This window comes from Patagioenas fasciata, chromosome 16 (genome assembly GCF_037038585.1).
Source record: "Patagioenas fasciata isolate bPatFas1 chromosome 16, bPatFas1.hap1, whole genome shotgun sequence".
Taxonomy (NCBI): Eukaryota; Metazoa; Chordata; class Aves; order Columbiformes; family Columbidae; genus Patagioenas; species Patagioenas fasciata.
This window is the reverse complement of record NC_092535.1, coordinates 49,454-67,553: the sequence shown is the minus strand read 5'-3', so window position 1 is coordinate 67,553 and position 18,100 is coordinate 49,454. Positions and strand designations below refer to the sequence as shown.

General features: G+C 53.2%; 2 long non-coding RNA genes across 9 annotated transcripts; both read left to right on the top strand.

The window, feature by feature from the left end:
- Positions 1 to 358: 358 nt before the first annotated feature.
- On the top strand, positions 359 to 4,970 carry LOC139829220 (uncharacterized). The gene is made up of 2 exons (XR_011741606.1): positions 359 to 1,938; positions 2,602 to 4,970. It is a non-coding gene; the product is annotated as an uncharacterized lncRNA (long non-coding RNA).
- Positions 4,971 to 7,834: 2,864 nt separating this feature from the next.
- LOC136108312 (uncharacterized) lies at positions 7,835 to 17,048 on the top strand. Of its 8 annotated transcripts, XR_011741611.1 has the most exons (10): positions 7,835 to 8,236; positions 8,320 to 11,618; positions 12,373 to 12,447; positions 12,723 to 12,797; positions 12,891 to 12,931; positions 13,007 to 13,045; positions 13,129 to 13,206; positions 13,296 to 14,468; positions 14,568 to 14,664; positions 15,691 to 17,048. It is a non-coding gene; the product is annotated as an uncharacterized lncRNA (long non-coding RNA). The 8 variants fall into 8 exon arrangements; XR_011741607.1 differs by having other exon boundaries at positions 7,835 to 7,983; positions 8,156 to 8,236; positions 12,723 to 13,045; XR_011741612.1 differs by having other exon boundaries at positions 8,320 to 11,403; positions 11,503 to 11,618; positions 12,723 to 13,045.
- The last annotated feature ends 1,052 nt before the right edge of the window (positions 17,049 to 18,100 follow it).

Sequence of the window (18,100 nt, the reverse complement as noted above, 5' to 3'; positions counted from 1 at the left end):
CGCTGCCCAAGGAGCAGCCGCTTTTCTTGCCCAGGCCCGACTCCCCCCCTTCTTCCTCAATGGCTGCCACCATGACACCTCCTCTTCTGCCATCTTGTTTCCCCTTTCTGGTCGCATTCGCTATTTTATACTGAGGGAGGGAGGAGGCGCTCGCTGATTGGCTAACGGTGCCAGACGCGGAAGTCGCCCATTGGCTCACTCCCACGCGGGGTTCTCCGAGGGGGTGGGAGAAAGGCGCTGATTGGTCATCGTATGACTGAGGGGAGGAAGGCACTGATTGGTCACTGCCTTCCCGCCGAAGTTCGCACTCCCAGTGCCAGGCGCTGATTCGCTAGTGCACCTGAGGTAGAAAAGGCGCTGATTGGTCGCCGTTTTCCCGCCGACTTTCGCCCACAGCAACGAAGCGCTGATTGGGCAGCGCGGCTGAGGCGGGCAGTTCGCCCATTGGCCGGAGGGCGGGCGAGGGGCAGGACCGGGCGGGACAACGAGGCGATAAATAGGGCGGCGCAGAGCACTTGCAGGACCAGAAAGGTGGATGCGTCAGCGGCTGCGCGGCCTTCTCAGCGCTGACGAACCGGCTGAGCACCCCGCCCCCTTCGCCGTGGGACCCCGGGAGCGGCGGGAACGGCGACCGGAATCAGTGAGCGGGCGGGCTAGGGCGGTCGTTACCGTGCGATGTTAACCGGGGCTCGGCGGGTTCATGAGGGACCGCGGGCTGGGCTGTGCTGGGGGTTCTAAAGCCGCGGGTTTCTGACGGGGGGGTGGGGGGGATTAAGGCTCCCGCAGCCGCTTTAGCGGTTTAAATCGTGTTTAAAGCGGGAGGAGCCGGTTCGGGGCTTTTCTCAGCAATCGGGGCTGGTTTGGCTCGAATTCGGCTTTTAAAAGGTTTTTTTAGGTGTTTTTTTGGGTGCCGATTTGTGCCAAAAGGCGCCTTTAAAATCCGTTTATTGACGGTGTATCAGGAGAATTAAAGTTTAAACCTCGGGGGGATCTGGGGCTTTTCCCTGGGATTTTGAGTCCAAATCAGGGTTTTTTTAGAGCCCGTATTTATTGAAATTATTATGTTTAGAGGTTTTATTTGGAACATTTTGGGCGGGTTGAGGCTCCTACAATGTAATTGTTGATTTATTAATGTCAAATCGCTGTGTTTGACTCCCGAGGGCGCTGAGCGCGTTCAGTGCGGATCCGGGGCGGGGGGAGGGGCCGTTTGGGTCTAAATCGGCTTTTAAAAAGTTTATTTAACGCGTTTAAAGTTTGAGGGGCCGATTTGCGACTTCAAAGGTTTTTGAATCTACTTATTGATAAGAATTTATACAATGAATTAATATTTGAAGCCCGGGGGAGATCTGGGGCTGTTTCCCAGGATTACGAGACCAAATGCGGCTTTTTCCTTTAACCGCTTGTTAATTTAAATTATTATATTGAAACGGGGCTTTCTGAGGTCTTGAGTTCGTTTTTTTTTTTTTTTGAGCATTTTGGGCGGTTCTGAGGCTCCTAAAGCCGCTTAATTGTTTAAATTATTAATTGTGGAAACAATTTAAATAGTTGTTGAGATAAGTGTGTAAATTATTGTATTTAAAGTCGGGAGGAACATTTCGTTGCTTTTTGAGGGGTTTTGGGGCTGAATTCACTTTACTGAACGTCTCCGGAGCTGGGGGTCCCAGATCTGGTGCTGATTTGCGCCCCAAAAAAAGCTTTTAAAATATATTTATGGATAATTTACTGAATTAATATTTAAGCGGGAACAAATTCGGCTTTTTTAACCCGCCGCCATTTTATCTCCCCCTCCCGTTCTCCCCTCACGCTGAGGGGGGCCGAGGAGACGCTCGCTGATTGGCCGGTGCCGTCTGGCGGGAAAGCCTCCACTGACTGCGCCCCGCGCGGCTGTCTCCGAGGCGAGGAAGGTGCTGATTGGTCGCTGCCTCTGAGGAGAGGAAGGTGCTGATTGGTCGCCGCCTCCCTAAACCCACTTAATTGTTTACATTGTATTTTAAAATATATTTTTATTATTTAATTTAACTTACATTTAAATTCTTTTAATTTAATATATTTCATTTTATTTATTAAATAATATATTAATATTAAATATATAAAATCAATATAGTAATATACTAATATAAATGATATTATTTGATGAATAGTAGAAATATATATAATATATAATCTGATATAATGAACTAATCATCAACTAATATTCATTGATATTACTTAATGTAATTAATATTTAATATATGACATAATATAATATATAACATAATGTAATAATAATTATATTCATTATATAATATTAATATCTATACTACTATATATAATTACTATGTAATGTATCTAATCTATTTTTACATATATATCTTATTATATAAAGCTGTCAGGGACCATATTTGGGTGGGTTTTTGAGATTTTTAAGGCTGTTTGATCTCAAATTCAATTTACTTGATTTTGGGGCTGTTTTTAGGATAATTTGTTGTCAAAGAAACTTTTAAGATCCATTTTTTGGCAAATAATTTGCCCACTAAGTTAAGATTGAAGCAGGGCGCTTTGAGGCTGTTTGCCAGGACTGTGACACAAATAACGGCCCTTTCCTTCCCTTTCCTTCTGCAGCTACTGCTCAGAGAACAGTGAAGGCAGCCTGGCTGGTCCCCCCTCCGGCTGACTGTGCCCCCCCCCGCCTCCGGCTGACCGCGCCCCCCCCCCCCCCCCCCCCCCCCCCCCGCCCCGGCTGACTGTGCCTCCACTGCACACCATGGCGGGGAGGCGGGGGGGATCACAAGGGCCTATGGGGTGGTGTGGGTGTCAGGGGGGCTGTGGGGTCAATGGGGCTGTTGTGGGGTGAAACACCCCAGAAGAAGCTGAACCCCCTGCAGGTGAGTGACCCACACACTGACCCACAGCACCCCATAGCACCTCCACTGTGCCCTATAGATCCACAACACTGCCCCACAGCACCCTATAGCTCCTGCTTGCTATCCCACAGCACCCTATAGCTCCTGCTTGCTATCCCACAGCACCCCATAGCTTCTGCACTGTGCCCCATACATCTACAGCAGTGCCACAGAGTACCTCATATGTCTTCCAGTCTACCCCATGGATGCAGAGTGCTACCCTACAGAACCCTATAGCTCCTGTACTCTGCCCTATAGACCCACAGTACTGCCCCACAATGCCCCATAGCTCCTACACTCTGCCCCATAGACCCACAACACTGCCTCACAGGACCCCAGACATCCTCCACTCTGCCCCACATATCCACAGAAGTGCCCAACACCTCACAGCTGCTCCATTCTGCCCCATAGACCCACAGTGCTGCCCCACAACACTCCATTGCTCCTGCACTCTGCCCCATAGATACCCAGTACTGCCCCACAGCACCATATAGCTCCTGTACTCTGCCCCATACATCCACAGCAGTGCCCCAGAGTACCTCATATGTCTTCCACTCTGCCCTATAGATGCCCAGTACTGCCCCACAGCACCAAATAGCTGCTGTACTCTGCCTCATACATCCACAGCAGTGCCCCACAACACCCCATACTGACTGCCCCATAGACCCACAGTGCTGCCTCACAGGACACCATAGGACTCTACTCTGCCCCTTAGACCCAGAGAGCTGCCCCATAGGAGCGTTTAGGTGCTGCATTCTGCCCCATAGGTGCAAAGTGCTGCCCCACAGCACCCCACACCTCTGTCCACCTGACCACCCTTCCCCCCTGACACCGCCTGCACTGCCTACTATGGGTGGGTCACAAGGGTCTAGGGGGTGGCTGTGGGGGTCAGGGTGGCTATGGGGTTAATAGGGCTGTTGTGGGGTGAAACACCCCTGAAGAGGCTGAGCCCCTGCAGGTGAGTGACCCACACAGTGACCCACAGCAGCCCATAGCCCCTCTGCCCTATAGATTCACAGCACCCTGTAGCTGCTCTAATCTGCCCTATACAGACACACCACCTTGTAGCTGATTTTACTGTGCCCCATAAATGGACAGCACTGCTCCACAGCACCCTGTGTCTCCACTCTGCCCCATAGATGCACAGTGCTGTCCCACAGCACCCCATATCTTGTTCACTCTGCCCTATAGACCCACAGTGTAACCCCACAGCACCCCATGGCTCCTCTGCCCTATAGATCAACAGCACTGTCCCAGAAAACATAGCTTCGTCACACTCGCCCATAGGCCAGCAATGCTGCCCCACAGCACACTGTATCTCCTGCACTGTGCCGCATAGACCCACAGCAGTGCCCCACAGCGCCCCACACATCTGGCCTACCCTATACATGCACAGCACTGCTCTGCAGCACCATATGGTTCCAGCAGTCTGCCCCATTAATATTTAGCACCCCACAGTTTCTGCATTCTGCCCATAGATCCACATTCCTGGGTCCCCTCACCCCACCAGATGTCCTGGGTTGCAAGGCTGTGTGGGGCCCTGCACACAATGGGGAAAATGAGGACAGCATGGCTGCTGGGGTCCACGCTGCTTGGAATCCGAGATGGCTGGGGGGTGAGGCTGGTGGCCATGCTGGCACTGCTGCAGGGGCTGTTTCTCCGGGCGATGCTCTGGTGGCAGCTCCTGGCTGTATCAGCTGCTCCCATTGGCTGCCCCTGTGGCCCTGCACCGTGCTTTGCCCTGTGCCCTCCGTGCCGATGGGAACAAGATGGCAACCCTGATGGGCGTGGCCACCTTGGCTGCTGTGTCTCTGCTGGTGGGTGGGGCTATGGCTGTCATGGCTGCCAAGCCTGTGCTGGGAGGGTGGGGCTGAGGTGGGTGGAGCCTGCTTAGTGTGGCCATTTTGGGGTGAGGCCGAAGGTGGGTGGTGGGACTCCTGACTCTGTTTACCCATGGTGGCCATCTTCGAAAAGCGCAGCACTGTGCCACTGCCATCCTGACTTTGCTCACCAGGGGCCATGTCGGGGGATTTTTAACCTGGTTTTGGGGCCAATTCTCACCCAATAAAATTAAATAATGTAAAAAAACTGTAAGCATGTGGTTTGTTCTGTTTCCAGTGAATGATTTGGGGGTGGGGTTTGGGGTTGAGGGTGGGGCTGAAGATGTGGGCGGGCCACTGTCAACTCCACCCTCCCCCAGGCTCGGTCCCCCCAATGTGCCTCCCTGGAGGGGTGTGTCCCAACCAGGCCCCACCCCCTTTCTAAGCACCCCGCCCTCCCTGCTGGGCTCCTCCCCCTTGACCCACACTTCAACCCCCATTGTTGGCTCCCTGACAGGGCATGACAGGGACTGACAAAGCTCGAGAAAGCCCATCAGAGCCTGACAGGTCTTGACACTGCCTGACAAAGCCTGACAGAGCCCAAGAGAGTTTGACGGATCCTCACAGAGCCTGACAAAGCTTGACAGAGGCCAACAGGACCCGTCAGGGCCTGACAAATCTTGTCAGTTCCTGATAGAGCCTTGATATGTATGACAGAGCCCTGGGGGTCTCAACAGAGCCTGAGAAATCTTGACAGGGCTCAGCAGAGCCCAACAGCTCTCGACAGAGCCCTACAGAGCCCATCAAAGCCTGACAGAGTCTGACAGACCCCAAGAGGTCTCGACAGAGCTTGACAAAAACCGACAGTGTCTGACAGAGCCTGACAGGAGTGCAGGTGCTGTCATTTCCAGTGAGGGTCCAGGTGATTTGATGAGGGTGGTGGATGGGTCCTGGGGTGATTGACGCCCTCCCCTTTCTCAGGGGATTGTGGGTGGGGCTCAGAGTAGTTGAGCCCCAGCCCCTGAGCGAGGAGCTCATTCTGCTCCAGGACTGCTTGGGTGCTGTTTTTTTGCTACTCCTTCAACAGTCGGCAGCTGTTGAGCTGTTTAAGGTACATAGGCCGATGTGTTTGGAGAAGTGGAGGTGCCTGTTTGACGTAAGACCTTCAGGAGCAGCAAAGGTTCAGCAGCAGCTATAGTAGAAGGTATGTTTGTAACTATGTTTCATTTATTGAATCAATTCCTGGTGCTTTGCGTTTTCCCAAAATTCTCAACTGCTACGAAGATGGAGCGTTCTTTTTGGTTTGTATTGCTGTATTAATAGTTGCTGATATAATCTTTCCTCCTAGGACTGATGCTCAGGTTATCTAGCAGGGGTTAGGATGAGCACCTTGTATCTACAGGTGGAGTTTTACCATTTCTGAAGGAAGCAGCAGGGCCATAGGGCAGAGTGTCTTTCAGGCTATGGGGTGGCTCATCGCCAGTGTGTTGTCCGCAGAACCTTTGCACTGTGTGGTGGCCCCTGGTAGATCATTCAGATGTACCTCCAGGAACTCAGCCAAGGTGAGCAATGCCTCGTGGACTAGTACTGATAAACATCATCTGAGTGCTCATTATTGTGTGTGTGTTTTCTTATTGTGGGTGGTGAAGGGGAAAGTGGCAACTGCAGGAAGATCCCTGTGAGCTCACGTGGTGTTTTCCTCTGTTGGGGATGAATTCAGTCCCTTGGCCCTCTGAAAGCTAAGTGGAGGCACGAGGGCTGGGAATTGCAGGGAGGGAGTTTAAAGCTCTCATAGGGGAAAGGGCTGTCCAGGAACAGTCCCCTTTGGGAGGGCAAAGGGTGCAGGTTTTCGGCTCCTTTGTATTCTAGGGTTGTAGTAGAGGCTCCTCGCCTTACCACTGCCTCCCTGTAGATTATTTTGATTGATGCCTCTCTGGTCTCGGAGTCGTTTTCGTTGCGGAGCGTTTTTGGCGCCATTGCCGTCGCGTTGTCCATAACGTTCTGTGGAGCGTGTGTCTGCGCTCGTGCGCATTTGGCTCAGAGCTGCTCTGCCCGGAGGTGTGGAGTCAGGGCTGGGTGCACCGAGCTCTAGGAGTCCATGGTGTCACAGTCTGTTCGGTGATGGACTCATGATGCTTTTTTAACCTTCATCTCAGAGTGGAAAACTAAGGCGACCAAAAAGCCAAGGGGTTATAATTCAATCAAGCAGTGTTACTTTATTAATTTGCCTGTAAAGCGGCACGTGATAGAGAGAGAGAGTGAGAAAAGAAAGGGGGAAGAAACAGGGGAAAGTAAATGAAAATATGAGAAATGAGGTTGCATTTATCACCAGTCCAGTTCCAGAAGCGTTCCTCTGGTCTCCAGTCCTGTAGAGTCCTGCTGGTCCTACGCCGTGGTTCGGGATCCTCTGGCGGTAAGACCTTCAACGGTGTCCATTCTGGTCTCATCTTTTATGCTTCTTCAACCCCCCTTGCTCCCATTGTTTTAGGTCAGTCTCCAACGTGATTTCGCAGACCAGGCTCGTACTGTGCAGGCTTGAAAGATTCACGCTTTCTTTTCCCAACGCTTACGTGTCCAGTATTCAGGGGTCTTTCTCTGGTCCATCGGGTGACCTCAGGACCCTTGGCAAGCTTCTGGGCATGCTCCTTTTTGTGGACCATTGTTTGGGGGAGCAGGTGGGGGACACGTAACTGAGACTGCAGGTCCTCAGCTACGTGGGCAGATGTCTTTGGAGAAGTGGAGGGGTCTCTTTAAGAGCTTCAGGGGCAGCAAAGGTTTAGTAGCAGCTGTGGTGGAAAGTATGTTTGTAGCTATATTTCATTAATTGATTCAATTCCAGGTGCTTTGCATTTTTGCAAAATTCCTGATAGTAACGAAAATGGAGTGTTGGTTATTTTATTTCATTTTCTATCTACTCCCTGGAAAATCTAAGTTGAAATCCATACTCAGTCCCATTACAGGTGCAATAGCATTAATAAAGTGCAGGTGCTGTCATTTCCAGTGAGATTCCAGGTAATTTGATAAGGGTCGTGGGGGAGGGCTGGGGTGATTGACCCCCTCCCCTTTCCCAGGGGATTGTGGGAAGGGGGTGGGCGGGGCTCTGGGTATTTGAGTCCCAGTCGCCAGGCAGAGGGCTCATTCTGCTCTGTGGCTGCTTTGGTGCTGGTTCTCTGCTGCTTCTTCAGCAGTCAGCAACTTTTGAGCTGTTTAAGCTACGTGGGCAGTTGTCTTTGGACAAGTGGAGCTGTCTGTTTGAGTTGAGAGTTTCAGGGACAGAGAAGGTTTGACAATAGCTGTAGTAGAAAAGTTGTTTGTCATTATGTTTCATTTGTTGATTCATTTCCAGGTGCTTTGCATTTTCCCAAAATTCCTGACTACAATGAAGATGGAGTGTTGTTTTTTGGTTTGTATTGCTGTATTAATAGTTGTTAATATAATCTCTTCTCCTGGAAGAGCGTCTTGTCTCCAGAATATTTGCGGCGCGCAGTGGCCCCTGGTAGATCATTCAAATGTACCTCCCAGAACTCAGCTAAGGTGAGCGAATACTCGTAGGCTACTACCGATAAATATTATTTGGATGCTCAACAGTGTGTGTGTCCTTGCTTTCCTTACTGTAGGTGATGATGGAGAAAGTGACAACTGCAGGAAGATCCCTGTTAGCACACGTGGTGTTTTCCTTTGTCGAAGATGGATTCGGTCCCTTGGCCCTCTAAAAGCTAAGTGGAGGCACGAGGGCTGGGAAGGGGCTGGGAACTGCAGGGTGGGTTTAAACTTCTCAGATGGAAAAGGGCAGTCCAGGAACAGACCCCTTTGGGAGGGTAAGGGGTCCAGGGAACTGATGCCAGCTTGTGTGGGGCAGGGCAGCTCCAGCCTGTGTCTGTTGTCATCTGGTTCGGGAAGCCTGCCTTGCGCCTGCCAGATGATCCTGGGGTCTCGTGCTCCAGGGGCAAAAAAGGCATTTCAAGTGGCATCCCGAGGTCTGGAATGCCGGTGCCGATTGGCGTAGCGCCAATTGTGTGCTTTTTTTTTTGTATCGGCAGCCAAACGCGTGGCTAGTCCTTGTATTTTAGACACTTCTGGTCAGTTGTGTTTTATGGTGTAGTTCTGGGCTGCAACAGCAGCTCTGCTCTCTACCCATCCAGTCTCAGGGACTGGCACTTCTTCCCAGCATCTTGAAGTTTTTAAGTTTTGCAGCAGTTTCTTGTGTGTGCCACCATCTCTGTTTGTTTGGTTTTGCCAGTACCACTCTGTCACCAGTGCTGCAGTCTCATAAGGATCTGTGAAGTTCGGCTTCCTTTTTTTCCTGGGGTTGCAGTAGAGGCTCCTCGCCTCACCACTGCCTCCCTGCAGGTGCTTTTCATAGATGCAGTCTCTGGTTTGGAGTTGTTTGGTACTGTTGCCATCGCGTTGTCTATAATGTTCTGTGGAGCCTTTTTCTGCACATGTGTGCATTTGGCTTGGAGCTGCTCTGCCTGGATATTTGGAGTTTGCGTTGGGTGGACTGAGCTCTAGGAGGCCACGATTGATCTGTGGATGTGTTAAATTGTGTAGGCAAAGGTTGTGCGGTCATCTGGGATGGGGTAGGGGGTGGGACAGTCCCTTCCCCAGTGTTTTAGGGACTTGATTAAAGATTCTGGTGGGATTCCTGCTCTCTACTCCTCCAGTCTAAGGGACTGGCACTTCAAGATGCTGGGAAGTGGTTCTTAGGTAGTGCCGCCGTTCTGTGCGTTTGCGCCGGTGCCGCCGTCTCGTAAGGGACTGTGACGTTTGGCTCCTTTTTTTTCTGGGATTGTGATAGAGGCTCCTCGCCTTACCAATTGGGTGCTGGTTTTCTTGTATCAGCAGCCGAAAGTGTGGAGGGTTCTTGTGCCTTGGATGTCTCTGGTCAGTTGTGTTTTGTGGTTATTAGTTCTTGCAGCAGCGTCTTGGGTTCGCGCTGTCTCTGTGTGTTTGCGCCAATGCCGCCGTCTCATAAGGGGCCGAGATGATCGGCTCTGTATTATTGTGGGGTTGTAGTAGAGGCTTCTCGCCTCACCACTGCCTCCCTGTATGTTTTTGATTGGTGCCGTGTCTGCTTTCGGCGTCTTTGTCGTTGTGGAGCGTTTTATGGTGCCGTTGCCGTCGTGTTGTCTATAACCTGCTGTGGAGCGTCTGTCTGCACACGTGCACATTTGGCTGAGAGCTGCTCTGCCCGGAGGTTTGGAGTGTGGAGGTGGGTGTTGCGGAAGGAGTCGGCGTTTAGCCTGCGATACCGTGTGCTGGCACGGCTTAGTGAGCGTGCGTTTTCTCGTGTTGCTGTAGATGCTGAAGAGGAACCCGGCGCTGCCGGCAGATCCCCGTTAGCGCACGTGGTGTTATCCTCTGTTGAAGATGGATTCGGTCCCTGGGCCATCTGAAAGCTAAGTGGAGGCACGAGGGCTGGGAAGCGGCCGGGAGGGGCTGGAAGTTGTCACGGGGGGAAAGAACCATCCAGGAACAGTGCCCTTTGGGCGGTTAAAAGACCCTGGGGACTTTACAGAGCGATGCCAGCGTGTGCCGGGCAGGGCAGCTCCAGCCTGTGCCTGTTGTCGTGTCGCTCGGGAAGCCTGCCTTGCACCCGTCAGACGATCCTGGGGTCTCGTCGTGCTCGAGGGGCACGACAGGCGTCTCGGGTGCCGTCCCGGGGTCTGGAATGCCGGCGCCGATTGGCGTAGCGCCAGTCGGGTGCTGGTTTTCTTGTATCAGCAGCGGGAAGCGTGGACGGTTCTTGTGCCTTGGATGTTTCTGGTCAGTTGTGTTTTATGGTGTCGCTGAGGGCTGCGTCGGCAGCTCTGCTCTCTACCCATCCAGTCTCGGGGACTGGCACTTCAGGATGCTGGGAAGAAGTTATTAGTTCTTGCAGCAGCGTCTTGGGTTTGCGCTGTCTCTGTGTGTTTGCGCCAGTGCCGCCGTCTCATAAGGGGCCGAGATGATCGGCTCTGTATTATTGTGGGGTTGTAGTAGAGGCTTCTCGCCTCACCACTGCCTCCCTGTATGTTTTTGATCGGTGCCGTGTCTGCTTTCGGTGTCTTTGTCGTTGCGGAGCGTTTTTTGGTGCCGTTGCCGTCGTGTTGTCTATAACCTGCTGTGGAGCGTCTGTCTGCACATGTGCACGTTTGGCTCGGAGCTGCTCTGCCGGGAGGTGTAGAGTCAGGGCTGGGTGGACTGAGCTCTAGGCATCCGTGGTTCATTTGTTCATATATACTAAGTCGTGTATGCCTAGGTTGTTACCATCATCTGGAATGGAGTTGCCTCGGGTAGGAGGGTGGACGGTCCCTCCACTGGTGTTTTACCGTTCCCAGCCAAGACCATTGTTGACTAATGTTTTCTGTAGTGTGCTGTTTTTTCACTGAGTATTTTAACAATTTGTTTTTTCTTTTTAGGCGACCACATTGTTAATACGACTGAAAACCATCTCCACAACTGCACGAAGTGAGGACCTGTCTGCGGTCCGTGGAAAGGATCCGCTGAGAATCAAGAAGACCCCAGACTCAGCTATTGCTATTGCTATTGGACTGAATCGTTGCTATTGCTATTGCTATTGGACTGAATGTTCCTTACCATGCGAGAGACGGAACCTGCCACACCAATGTGATGTTCACGGAGCTCAGTTTGTTGTCGGGCGGGGCTAGCTTTATGCCAAGGCTGCCCTGCGGACGTGCCTTGCAACAACGTGATTGGTTGTAAGACGTGCCATGCAATAACGTGATATGCTGCATGTACTGTCCGCGCGCTCTGCACGCGCGTGTCCGGCGCTTGCTCCTTCATTGTTACTTTCTTAGGGGGCTCCTTTAGTTTCCTTTGTCTCTGGCTTCGCCTGTCAGCCCGACCGAGTTCATAGCCGTGCAATTGTAACGCCGAAGGGCAATGTAAGATAGAAGGTTTTTTTCTGCCGTGGGTAAGCATCCGCCCCGCTTTTCAGCGTAAAGCAAAGCAGCGCGGTTTGTTTTTTCCTTTTAAACGCGGCTGCTGGAAGCCGCGCGGGCAAAGGGTGGGGGGGCGGGGGTCCCGGCAGGGCGGCGAGAAGGCGAGCGAGGATGCAGAGCGGGCCAATCGGATCGCTCGAGAGGGCTGGAGGGGCGGAGGGCTGCTAGACGGGGAGAATGGCAATTGATGCGCGTAGGCAGCCAATCAGGTTGCCGGAGGGGCGGGCGTCGAGGGCTCCGCACGGCGCATGCCCGAATTGCGCAGTCCTCAGTCAGGTCCGACGCTGACTGAGGGCACCCGGACGCGGAGCGCGGGAAGGAGCATCCAATAGGAGGACGGCGCGCTGGGGCGGAAAGCAGCCAATCAGAGCGCGCCGACTCAATCCCGTTTGAACAGCTGCCTCCCTGGCAAGCTGTACACGTCCGTGGTGTCTCGGGGCGGGCACCGGGAGTTAACGGGGAAACGGGGGTCGGGGCGAGGGAGGGGAGGCGGCGGAGCGCTCATTTTGGCCTCTCCTTCCTCTAGCCCTGCCTCTCCGTCCCTTTTGCCTCTCTCTCCCTCTCTCTGTGTCGCCTCGTCTTGCTCCCTGTCCCTGTCTTTCTCTGACAAGCTGACAAGCTGCTCTTTGCCCTCCTTGTTTGTGGAATCGCAGGCTCATTCTGCTTGGAAAAGACACGTGCAATTTTAAATTTGGGGTTGACTTCTAGGTTTTTTCCCCCCATTAGTGCAAATCGACGGCACGTTGTCCTGTGGCTCCATCCACGTTCTGTTCCGTGGAGTCTTCAAGTTAGGATGCTCAGGTAAGGAAGTTTGTCCTTCCAAAAAAGGACCAGTCATTGGTAGGACTGAGAGAGGCTTTTAAGTGCGTGATCAGAATTTAAGCCAAATTCCACTTGACGTTGCTGCTGTCGGTCTTGGCTTTCACTGGTTTCCCCACGGCTCCCTAGTGTTTGGGAGCTCGGAGTGGGCATTTTTTTTTCCCCGAGGACAGGCTACGCTTAAGAATGAATTTGTTTCCTCAAAGAAGCGCAAGTCCGTTTGTGTAAGCCCAGCCTAGTCAGGTTGTGTTTTACAGGCGGGAGCTGAACCTCTTTGTGGTCAGCAGCGTGGCAGTCAAAAGCAAGGGCGGCCAGGCGGGCGAGCGGCCCAGGTAAGGGAGCGGGAGATGGGACCGTCTACGGGCGGGTTGTTTTCGGGCAGCGTCCGAGCGGGTGCCTTTGTTTTCGCGGGTGCCGTGGACCAGCTCGGAGGGGCGGAGGCGCACGCCGACCAGCAGCCGAGAAGGTGAGGCGGCGGCGGGTGTTGAGGAGCCCGGTGTCGCCCGGTGACTCGGTTCAGCGTTTCCTTCTTGTTTTGCAGGCTCCTTTTGGGCCCTTTGGACTCAGAGGAGCATTTTTGGTGAGCCGGGGTAGGGGCTGGAAGAGCGTGGGGCTGGGGATTCGCTCCAAGCCCTACGGTTCTTTTGTTTCTCACTGTCTTAGGTGTCACGAGCGATGAGGGTTTGTGACCGCACCCGTGGCACGATGCGCCGAACGGAGCGCCGAGGAACTTAGGAGGAGGTGGGTGTTGCGGGAGGAGTCGGCGTTTACCCCGCGATACCGTATGCTGGCACGGCTTAGTGAGCGTGCGTTTTCCCGTGTTACTGTAGATGTTGAAGAGGAACCCGGCGATGCAGGAACATCTCCGTTAGCGCACGTGGCGTTTTCTCTGTCGAAGGTGGATTCGGTCCCTCGGCCCTCTGAAAGATAAGTGGGGGCACGGGAGCTGGGAAGGGGCCGGGAATGGCAGGGAGGCGGGTAAAGTTCTGATAAGGGAAAGGGCTGTCCAGGAAAAGTCCCCTTTGGGTGGGTAAAGGGCCCAGGGAACTTTACAGTGCGATGCCAGCACGTGCCGGGCAGGGCAGCTCCAGCCTGCGTCTGCGTTGTCGTGTAGCTCGGGAAGCCTGCCTTGCGCCTGTCAGACGATCCCGGGGCCTCGCTGTGCTCCGGGGCCCAACGGGCCTCTCAGGTGCCATCCCGGGATCCGGAATGCCGGTGCTAATTGGCGTAGTGCCAATCGGGTGCTGGATTCTTGTATCTTCAGCCAAAAGCGTGGACCGTTCTTGCATTTGGGATGTTTGTGGTCAGTTGTGATTTATGGTGTCATTCTGGGCTGCATCAGCAGCTCCGCTCTCTACCCCTCCAGTCTCAGGGACTGGCACTTCAAGATGCTGGGAAGAAGTTCTTAGGTCGTGCCGCCATCTCTGCGTGTGTGTGCGCCAGTGCCGCCGTCTCATAAGGGACCGTGACGTTGGGCTCCTTTTTCTTTTTCCTGGGGCTGCAGAAGAGGCTCCTTGCCTCATCACTGCCTCCCTGCAGGGTGTTTTGATTGATGCCGTCTCTGGTTTTGGCGTCGCTGTCGTTGCGGAGTGTTTGCGGTGCCGTTGCGGTCGTGTTGTCCATAGCGTTCTGTGGCGTGTGCGTCTGTGCACGTGCACATTCGGCTCGGAGCTGCTCTGACCGGCGGTGTGGAGTCAGGGGCGGGTGGAATGAGCTCTAGGAGTCCACGGTTAATCTGTTGACAGATTCAATTGCGTAGGCAAAGGTTGTGTGGTCGTCTGGGATGCAGTAGCTGTGGGCAGGGGAGCTGGCAGTCCATTCCCCAGTGTTTTAGGGACTCAATTAGAGTGTCCGGTGGGATTCCTGAATAGAAAGCAGACCTGTGGAATGATCAAGCTGTTCATGAGCTCCTGGCTGACTTGTTGGATACCTTGATTTCAGATGCAGATGGACAACCTGGCACAAAAGAGCGATGGAAGAGCTGAGCAGAGTACTGTAAGCAGGTAGGTCGGTGCGTGGTGTCAGAGCGAAGATGTGCCTTGTGCCTTTATATTGTGTGCTGGCTCTGCTTAGTGAGCGTGTGTTTTCTTCTGTTATTGCAGATGTTGAGGAGGAACCTGGTGATGCAGGAAGATCTCCATCAGCACATGTGGTGTTTTCCTCTGTTGAAGATGGATTCAGTCTCTTGGCCCTCTAAAAGTTAAGTGGAGGCTGGGGGCCTGGGAAGGGACTGGGAACTGCAGGGAGGGGGTAAAGTTCTCTTTGGGGCAAGGGTGATCCAGGAACAGTCCCTTTTGGGCAGGTGAAGGGTCCAGGGAACTTTGCAGTGCAATGCCAGCGTGTCCCGGGCAGGGCAGCTCCAGCCTTGTGTCAGTGTTGTGTTGTAGGTCGGGAGGCTTGCATTGTGCCTGTCAGACGATCCTGGGGTCTCGTGGCGTTTGAGGGACCCGACAGGCATCCCGGGCGCCATCCCGGGATCCGGAACGCTGGTGCCAATTGGCGTAGTGCCAGTCGGGTCCTGGATTTCTTGTATCAGCAGCTGAAAGTGTGAATTGTTTTTGCATTTTGGATGTTTCTGGTCAGTTGTGTTTTATGGTGTAGTTCTGGGTTGCATCGGCAGCTCTACTCTCTGCTCCTCCAGTCTAAGGGACTGGCACTTCTTCCCAGCATCCCGAAGTTTTTTAGTGCCGCCGTCTCTCTGTGTGTGTGCATCAGTGCCACCGTCTCTGTGTGTGTGTGTGCCAGTGCCGCCGTCTCATAAGGGGCTGTGACGTTCGGCTCCTGTGTTTTCTGGGGTTGCAGTGTAGGCTCCTCGCCACACCACTGCCTCCCTGCAGGTTCTTTTGATCGATGCCTCTCTGATTTGGAGTTGTTCCCATCGTTGGGTGTTGTTGGTGTTGTTGACATGATGTCGTCCATAGCGTTCTGTGGTGTGTGCGTCTGCGCCGTGCACATTCGGCTCGGAGCTGCTCTGCCCGGCGATGTGGAGTCAGGGGTGGGTGGACTGAGCTCTAGGAGTCCACGGTTAGTCTGTTGACGTGTTAAAATGTGTAGCCAGAAGTCATCTGGCACGCAGTAGCCGTGGGCAGGGGAATTTTAAGTCCTTTTATTAGGGTTTTGCAGTTGTTACAGAGACCATTGTTGACTAGTGTTTTCTGTGGTGTGCTGTTATTTCATAGACAAAGCATGTTTTAATGAAATCTCTTTTGTATTTTTTCTTTGCAGGTGACCACATTGTCAATACGAGTCACTTATAAAAAGGCGTTTTGTTAGGCTATGTAGCACTCATAATTATAGCCTTTACTCGACGGTAACAAAAGCAGCTACAGACTCCGATCTGCACCCATCCCATAAGGTGCGCTTTACACGTTCTGCAGAAATAGGCTTCTGTCGCCGAAAACGCCACATTCGAGGCCGTCGGGAAGCTCTCACGGACTGTAAACCAAATCTACAGCCGCGCAGAGCCGAGTCCGGCGCGAGGTTAGCGCAAAGGATCCGCCGAGAAGCGAGAAGACCGGAGACTCGGCTATTGCTATTGGACCGAATCGCAGCATAGAGGGGTGGGTGAATAGTTTGTAAGGGTATAAATACCCAGGGATTTCTACGCTTGGCTGGGACCTCAGCAGAAGCAGCAGCTCCAGTCAGACTTCCCACAGTACCGCTCCGTTCGGTTAGTTATTTACACGGATTTTGCCGGAGCGTTTGCCCCGATAGACCGAGGGCCTAGACCGCGACCCAACCGTCCCCGTGCCTCTGGAAGGGTGGTAGGGATGCTGAGGCGCAGAGTGATGCAATTCAGAAATTCAGGCTGAGTGGTATAAGGAGTCCGGTGTGCACATACAGTCCTTTGGCCATATATAAATATAATATCTTAGGTGTTTCCCCTATCCCCTGCGCATCCGGGAGACTAACCGTAGATCCAGCGCAGGGCCAAGTTCGGATTCAGCCGCACCCGGACTCCTGTCCGCAGAGGAGTTTAGAAAGCGAGGGGGTCCGATCCGAACCTCACGACTCAACAGAAAGACCTCCCTGTAGCCTTTGGCGTCTCCCGTCCACGTAGAAATCACTCTGAATCAAGTTTCAGCTGAATTTGCTTGGCCTATTCTGTCCACTTAGTAAGCAATAACGTCCCTCACCATTACATTCCGTCGCAGCGCAAGCCATCTAGCGCCGCTCTCGGTCGGCTCGCCCTGGTCCATCACCCGAGACCGAGCGACGTCGGCGGGATCGCGGGTGTCGTCGGCGTTCGGCGACGGAGACGCGGGGCGAGTTTGAGTTCTGGAATCTCAGAGGAATGAGCTCGCCGTAACTGCCATGATCGGGAAACCGAGCGAGAATAGGTCACCACGATCAAGAACTATATGCAGGATGGCAAGGGAAATAAGTGCAAAGTGTGAAGTACCTGTCTCAAGCCAATCGTCAGCAGAGGAAGAAGCGGTCGGCGGGGTAGATGACACGCAGAGCGTTTGGATAGCGCGAAACCTCGAGCGAACGTGGCTCGGGGTTGTAGTTATTTGTCCCTGGAGGTTCAATTTTTTTTTTCCTTTTCAGGTAAATTCCAAACTTAAAGATTAAAAAACTCCAGCCGGGGGATCCATCCCCCCCGACCGTTTTTTTTTCTTCCCTGGTCCCGGCGGCTCCCTGAGGCGACGTTCATCGCCAAGGTTCCAATGCGGGTGGCCCTCGGGCCGGAGTTTTGGCAGGCAGGGACATTTTGGAGGCTTCTGGGAACGGCGTTCCCGAGGGGCAATGGCACAGAGGGCACAGTGGCTGTGACGTGAGTGTGGGGTGGGTTTGGTAGGTGAATGAGTGTTGTGCTGAGCTGTGTGATCTGGTGTGTTTGTATTTTGGGGTTGTGGGTTTTTGTCCTTTCAGGTTAATGTTTTTTCCTTTTCAGGTACATTTAAAATTTCGAATAGAATAAAAAAACCCCAGCCGGGGGATTTTTTTTTTTTTCCCCTGGCTGGGTTTTTTTTTCCCGGTCCCGGTGGCTCCACGAGGCGACGTTCGTCACCAAGGTTCGGACGCGGGTGGCCCTCGGGCCGGGGTTTTGGCAGGCAGGGTCATTTTGGAGGCTCCCGGGAACGGCGTTCCTGAGGGGCAATGGCCCAGAGGGTACAGTGGCTGTGACGTGAGCGTGGGGTGGGTTTGGTAGGTGAATGAGTGTTGTGGTGAGCTGTGTGATCTGGTGTGTTTGTATTTTGGGGTTGTGGGCTTTTGTCCTTGCAGGTTAATGGTTTTTCCTTTTCAGGTACTTTTAAAATTCCAAATAGAATAAAAAAAACGCCAGCTGGGGGATTTTTTTTTTTTCCCCGGGCTGGGTTTTTTTTTTTTCCCCGGTCCCGGCTGCTCCGTGAGGTGACGTTTGTCACCAAGGTTCGGATGCGGGAGGCCGTTGGGCTGGGGTTTTGGGGGGACCAGGAGTTTAGGAGGGAACCCAGGAGTGCCCCAAACGACCCAGGAGTTCAGGGGGGAGCCCGGGAGTTCTGAGGGGACCCAGGAGTACCCCAAAGGATCCAGGAGTGCCCCAAAGAACCCAGGAGTTCAGGGGGGAACCCAAGAGTGCCCCAAAGGACCCAGGAGTTCAAGGGGGGACCCAGGAGTGCCCCAAAGGATCCAACAGTTCGGGAGGGAC